Source organism: Gnatocerus cornutus, chromosome 1 (genome assembly GCF_029298725.1).
Source record: "Gnatocerus cornutus isolate USDA-ARS CGAHR chromosome 1, icGnaCorn1.1, whole genome shotgun sequence".
NCBI classification, from domain to species: domain Eukaryota; kingdom Metazoa; phylum Arthropoda; class Insecta; order Coleoptera; family Tenebrionidae; genus Gnatocerus; species Gnatocerus cornutus.
Genome location: NC_142233.1, coordinates 8,279,432 through 8,287,256, shown reverse-complemented (window position 1 = coordinate 8,287,256; position 7,825 = coordinate 8,279,432).

Here is a 7,825-nt window from a genome sequence, read left to right as displayed (position 1 = left end):
ACCAGTACAGAATGTTAATAAATTTATTTTATTTTATTTATATTTCAAGTTACTTAGTTCGTGGATATGGATGGTATGTTAACTTTCACTAATATTCAGAAAATTTAATTCATAGAACAAAATTAAAAATGCAAATCCTCAGGTAATAACTGACCAAATCCACAAAAATACAGACCTGTCGGTTATTTCAAAAGGATAAATCCACTCACAGAGATAAGAAACGTACCTACCTGCATTCATTCGCGCCTGTTTTCATACAATGATTCTGTACATTTCAATGCAGGAAATAAGTATGTTCATCTATCTACATTTATCAGCATATTTATTAAAATTAATCCACATTTATATGTGTTATTTACGTTATTAACATTATGATAAAAAATTAGTGTTCAAATTAAAAGAATTGGAGTAATTAAAACTGTTTGGTTACGATCAAATGTAGCAAGTCCGTGTGGTGGTTCGGCGTTTCAACCAGCTTGTCCGCCCGAATCGGAACAGAGGATTCTAAACCAAGGGTGCAATAGGATTTGCAAATTTTCTGACCGCAAAATATGGTGCAATAACTCAAATTCCATCGTAAATCAAATTCTGTTCTCTCTAGAACGGACCGTGGAAATGAGGCTTAAAGGCCAGATGTCTCGTCATAAATGACAAAATACCGCAAACTGTCCGGTTGCGGTTGCCGTCTAATTTTTATGATTTTATGGTGGCTCAGACCAACTTGGCTGAACTATACATTTGACTGTTTCCCCGGATTACAGCAGGCCTTTGATTTACAAGCGTCCCCATCATTCTAACAATGGTACAAATTATGGTGGGTGGCACCTCTTAAACGAAGTTAAATAGGTTTATGGAGACCATATAACCTTATTCCAATGGGAATACAATATATTAAATTGTTGTAAACATAGTAGTAGATAATGTACTCATTATTATTATTTAATGTTTATCTTCATAAATAAATTAAATTTTTCCCAAAAAGGTGGGATTTGTGTAATTGCAAAAATTGAAGAATTAATAGATGCACTTAGATCTTCGAATTTTGTCCAAGATTTTTGTAAATGTAACAAAAAATAGTGAACATAATTATAAATAATTAAATTATAAATAATAATTATATTCTGTTGTTTTAGTGATTGATCTATCTTTTAAAACCTGTAAATTACGAGAAATTTTTCAGTCTTTTCACCACCCCAAAGTCATAATTTTGACAACAATACGTTATACTACTGTCTGGTTTTTCTCAAAATACGTATGTATGAATTTTGACAAGTCTACGCATGTGAAATGCTAAAAATTATTTCGCTTTCAGCCAAGTTTTCGTATTTAATTAATCAAAAAGTCATTAAATATTCACTTTACAAAAATTGCATAGAGCATTTAAACATAGTGCACGTTGAACAGATTCATATGCAAAAAACAGAAAGCAATTTACTTAAATAGTTTTCGAGTAATCGTGTTTGGAAAAATACATTGAATTTGCCCTATGCTGAAATTTGTTCGATATCCCCTTAAGAATGGGTACTACTACTGCGGGTTTTAAACAATCAGAGAAAATGTTTTTTTCAATGCTGTAACGCTCACGACAGGCGTGAGCCCCCTTGCCGGGATAACTCGGCCAAATTAGCCCCGTGGAGACGGTCGGGGTTCCCAATAACAGTGAGACAATTTTTTTGAGCGCCACGAACTTACGAGTATCCCGGATTGTCTTCCCTTAAGGGGGTCAGCCGTTAGTCGTTGTTGAAGTTCGACAACGAGCTGGCAAATGCTGGTCAATTTCCCAAAGTAAAAAAAGAAAATCTAACGTAAACTAAATGACGTGTGATTTATTGACAAAAAAAACTAGGAGGGGCTACTCCTCAACACAATAAATCAACGTAGATTACAAATGATAAGTATACAAAAATTGAGAAAAGTGTTCAAAGTTGAACAGACGCGTCCTAAGATGTAAGGACCTTATAATAATAAATATAATAATAAAGAGCGACTAAAAGCGACTAACGCAAACGCATAGGCCTATGTTTTGTTTCAGAACGTAATGGTCGATATCGTAATGACGGGAAAAATGTCTGTTCAAACTGCGATTACAAAGTTAAGGTTAAGTTAAGTGAATTTACAAAAAAAAAAGAAATAGATGGTAGTGCAGTTGCGCTATACAAAAACGAGTTAGATTTAAATCAAGATATGACAATTGAATACAGAGCTTTCGGCGCACCGACGATGAGTTTTATAATGTTAAAATAGTGTTTCAAACCGTGACTCCTGTTCCGACGACGGGTCTCCGATGGACGGGATCTCGCTGTGGTGTTCCTCAAAGGGACGGGTCCAAGGAGATGCGAAGTCTGGTCTCGAAGGTCTCGAAGCCTACGTACTCAAGGCGGCGGGGCGGTGTCGCAGAAAACGGGCCAAAGGGGTAACGAAGTATAGCGATGGTTGCGAAAACGAAGAAGAAAATAAGAAGAACGACGAAGAAGAACGAAGAAAAGAACGAAGAAAAGAAGCCTACAGAGAGAAAAGCAATTACCAAATGGGTCACACGAATGGAGATTTTAAGAAGTTTAAATACCTGGAGGTGTTGAGCGGCTTCACACGTGTTAGAGTGTCTCGCACAGATCCGACACGAGGTCGCTGATTCCAAATAACTATCCAAAGATTTGGAATTAGAGTGTCTTTTAGCCCTTAGATCCGGCACAATATAAGGCCGATGGTCTTGATTTTTCAACAATAAATCAAGATTTTACATGGAGCTTGTAGACACTTAACGAAGACACCTCTGACGATTAGCACGTCAACAGCAAAACTGACTTGCGTGTGACGAGGAAAGGGTGAGGGGTCAAAGGTGAAGAAGTTGAGAAAGAATTTGAATATTAGCGCGCCAATTGTAAAGATGTCAATTAACCTAGGGAATTTAATACTAAAGATGAATAAATACTACGATGACAGATGACAGTTCTAGGTTAGGTAAATGTAAACAAACGGAATAATATAGAAACTGGCAAGATTGCGCTTTTAGGGATGCTAAGACAAAAGGGTAGAAGAATAAGAAATCAATATTATATAATTCCAAGACGACTAATAGATTCCATTATAGCAAAAAGAAGAAGAGCGAAAATAACGATACCGAAGACACATGGGCACTGACAATGTAGTTCCTACAGCCCACATAGGTTCCACTAGGACACATTAAAAAGAAATATAGTGGCTGCTTGTCCTAAAGGGCAGCATTTCCGAGGGTGTTAACAAACGGTTTACAATTCCGTATCGCGTGTTGCGACCTGTAGGTTCAAAACCAAAATAAAGAAACCTACTATGGCAATAGTCGACTTAAGATCTCTATTTATGTGGTTTGGAGAAACTCCGGGGTAGTGCCATTCTAGCCCTAGTGGTAAATGGCCATGACGGGGACTATCTACGTAACGGTAACGTTACAATGCAAATGTTGATTAGTCGGGTAAGAGGGGCAATTATTCGATCTTTAATGCTTTTTATGATTTTATACAGTTATAACCATAAATATCTTTGCTCTTACTATTCTTCAGTTTATCTATTACATCACGCACGATGACACAGAACATCTAGCTAAAAAAATACTGACATGTATTACTATATTGGACCTTTACATTTGAGCACATTAAAACAACTGAGTCGCATTTTGTATGTGGTAGTTCATCTATGATAGACTTGGCAATAGTTGTGAAGAATTTGTTAAGGTCGTTTACATCTACATTGTTTTACGATTTGTATCGATATTACTTTTACTTGAACCATTCAGATTTAGCATCGTTTATTTTTTAATTCCGATTAATTGAACTTCTCAGCTTGTTCTTTTTTTACGGGAGTAGAATCTAACACATGTGATTGTAATATACCACTTTATTGTATGTACTATTGTGTTCAGTCAATTTTGATAACATTTGTATTAGAGTTCTGTTTATTCTGTCTACCTGACAATTCCCTCTTGGTGTACGTACTGTGATGCCGTGAGACCAGGGGGGGTCTCTATTTCCGATAGCTACCTAGCCAGAGGCGTTAATGCTACCTTTTCATAAAGGAACAGGATCAAGCGGATACGCCGGATCAACGCACATGTTTATGTCCCATGTTACCAGAAATATCTCCACAGGTCAGACTGCCTTGAACGCTCGGATGAACGGAGCTCTATCCAAACTCTACCCGTATTAGCAGTTGGGTACCCGAGCAGATGCCAATCCAAGCCCGCGGCTCACTCGGCGTGCCCCGCCCCCACTTGGGGTCTTACGAACTTTCCCTCTAAGCGAATGAGGTAGTAAACCACTGCTTCCGCGAGTCCGACCTCAATTGACCGGGCAGGACGAATCCTAGGGCCAACTTGGTCTCCTGCGGTACCAATCGCACGTCATAGGTTGGACCTTCGCGCACCGCGAACGGTGGGCTACCAGTATTCTTCTGACAGGGCACGAGGCGCGACTGGTCACTCAGCGCTTGCAAGTCCGTGGAGTCGCTAATCTCCAATGCCAGAGGGCATCCACTTGCGCGGACTGGTGTACGAACTGCAACCAACACATGCTTGACATTATTTAACTCAAGAAACTGCTCAAATTCATGACTCTTTAAAGAAGAACCTCTGTCCGATACGACACATTCCGGACGACTGTATTCCATGAAGTAAAGACGACAAATGTTTAATAACTTTTTTGGTATTAGTGGTCCGACAAGCGTACAGCTTAACAGATTTAGAAAAAACCATCTTTCACGAGGAAAACATATTTGTCCTTGTTTCTGCAAGTTTCGAGAAGACCATAATGATCTGATCAATATCGATTGTTTGAAATGGTATGTTATTCGTTGGAATGCTGCGAAGACGACCCTCTTTCATACCATAATCTGACTGATAAATAATACACTTAAGACAGTTGGATACGTACACTGAGAGAAGTGTTTATTCATATTTAACGAAATTTGTTATATGTCACCAAATTATTTATTGATATATGGCCAATTAAATATAAGATGCATCCAAATACTGCATTTGTTAAAAGACATAAAATAAATGTTTCTTAACATTTAATATTTTACTTGGTTTATATAAATAACTTATATAGTAAATTAAAACAAACCTTTATTTTTACTTACGACGTCATAATTATAGTAGTATTTGATTTATTAAATGATGAGAAATGGGTATGGTAGAATTAAGAGGACTATTGTTCAAAATTAACATGGTTTATTAAAGGGAATTTAATAAACATATATTATATCTAAAATCTAAAATATTGATATAAAATATCCTCAAAACTCACATGGATGTTTTCTATTTCTTCACATGTTAGACCCTGCACAACAGTAAATGGCAAGTTGGAGAGACCATGGTTATAATTTCTTTTCTTCCCATTTTCTATTAATACAGCTACAGAAACTGCGGTCTGAAAGTTATTGAATTGTAAAAGGAGCAAGAATCATTTGAATACTAGGTATATACCTTAGTCAAGGTGACAAGTCCATCCCGTATTTCCGCTAATGTTGGCACCCACTTGTGTTGGCCCTTTTTTGAATCCTTTCGCTGGTAAAAGCGACACTATCAACACAAGTTGTATGTATCGCTTGGTGCCTAAAATAAAACTTTATTTAAACACTTTATCAGATAAGTTTTTATTTGAAATTAATTGTAATAATATTAAGTCTCCCTGACCCAACACGTGCAATTGTTTCAAATTCCTTATACTTTCAGTAAATTCTGGCTCCGTTTCTGAACTATTAGGGCCTTCTGGTTCTTCATTATTTGTTCCTCCTTTCGCTTGTTTTATAAAAGTAAGCGTGTTCCTGTATTTATCCACTAGTTTCCCTTTTGAAATCCGGGCTTTATTGTCACGGGATTTTCTTTTTCACTGGTCCTATGTAGTAGACTTCTTTGGCTTCCGTTGGAAAAGTTCTTTCTATCGCTATAGATAATTCTTCAAAATCCTCGTTAGTAAGTCTCCTTTAAAATGAACCATTTTTTAAAACATTTATATTTATTATTAAATTAGTTCTACACATAGTTAAAAAGCTAGGTCCAATTGAAGATGTAAAATATAAGACATATCGAAAGAATTGTTAAATTTAATGGCACCCACATAAGTTTAAAGAAGTGACCAAATTTGAAATTATTTCCTTAAACTCATGGGTGTCTTCTGTGAGAGGAGTACACCAAATCGAGACTAAAAATTTCGTTATCTGCACAAAAAGAAATAAATACTTTTTTGTCTGAGAACAAAAGAAATTTGATTTTAACATCCGCATGTTTATTTAAAAAATATTTACATTGATAGTTATGTTGGAAATTTAACTATAATTGACATTTATTAGCAACTAATTGATATTCTATTAATTAAACTAAATTTAGTCCAGCTAAACAAAATTTGGTAACAGTTAGCAAATGTTTTGTTAAGCTTTACCAGCAAGAAGCAACTTATTAAAAATGCTATCAAGTCCATAAAAACATAACTTAATAAACAACAGTTAATATTCGAATATTATATATTAATAATATGGCGCAATACAACGCGCACCACGGGTTGGCACAACTGGACTTAAGTACGACGCAAATATATTATTATAATGCGCCTGCGCAACGCCAACGTATACCATAAAGATACCAAACCTATATTTGACGTAATGAAACTTTTTTCCGCGGTTCAGTTAAATTTATTAACTGTTAATAAATGATATTTCTATGTGAAAAATATACTCTTACATCGTGAATTGCTTCAAATATATTTTAAATATTACCAAGCGTTGTTTTTAGACAATAATTCTCCTTTTAAGAAATCGTTTATTAGATATTATAATGAGAAAATTCGAATTGCTGCTCATTTGAAACAAACCGAATTGCAGCCAAATATATTAAAATCCTCTGGAATTAAATCTGTCTCAAAATTACGTTTGTTAGTTATTAATGTTACCTTTTCTCTCAGTGTATTCTTTCACTTGAGCTTTCATATCACTAAACCAATAGACCCGATTAATTAACTCAACAGTTTTCTCAACACCAACATGTCCTATGTCGTCATGATTTTTACAGATTACGTTATTGATCAAAGAGTCGGGTATCCAAAACAGCAATTTATTCTTTCTACTTTTCCGATAGACTACCCTATCGCGCAATTCAAAGAATGGTACATCGTGAGATTCTAGTTTCTTTCGTACAAGGTGTTTATATATGTTTCTAGCATCAAGGGTGGCTATGAAATGTCAGAGACTTTTGCCGCTCATTACAAATGTGGCTTTAGATTTGTCAACTGACAGTTGTAGCTAACCTCAATCATAGAGCAAAGTAAGTTTTGAAACGAAAATTTTTCTAGTTGTGGTTTAAAACCTAAAAATCAAAAACTTGGACACGAAACCGTTACTAAAACGTCATTGAAGTAAGTAACATTATAAATAATTTTCATGATAATAATATTCACTACGAAAACAAAGCGGCAAAATAGTGTACGACAAGAATTCCAAAGCCACGCTTGATGCTAGAAACATTTATAAATATCTTGCACCTTGACTATTTCATTGTCCGTCTGTTGCTTAACCCTTTCGCATCGGGGCCGTTTTTGCGTATGTCTCGCTGAAAAACGGGTTTGTTTGGCCTTTGCGCGATCGGGTGTCTCCCGCAATACGCGTTTTTCGAAATGACGCAATCGGGCGTTTCCCGCTACATGCGCGCAGTAGATTTCAAGACGCAATAATGAGTCTTTCGTTATATCAAAAGAAAACATTCAAAATATTTTATTTTCAACTTTTTATTTCAAATGAACAAAAATTTAAAGAAATATAAAAGAAAAGCTAGATATTTAATCTCTCCAATACACTATCA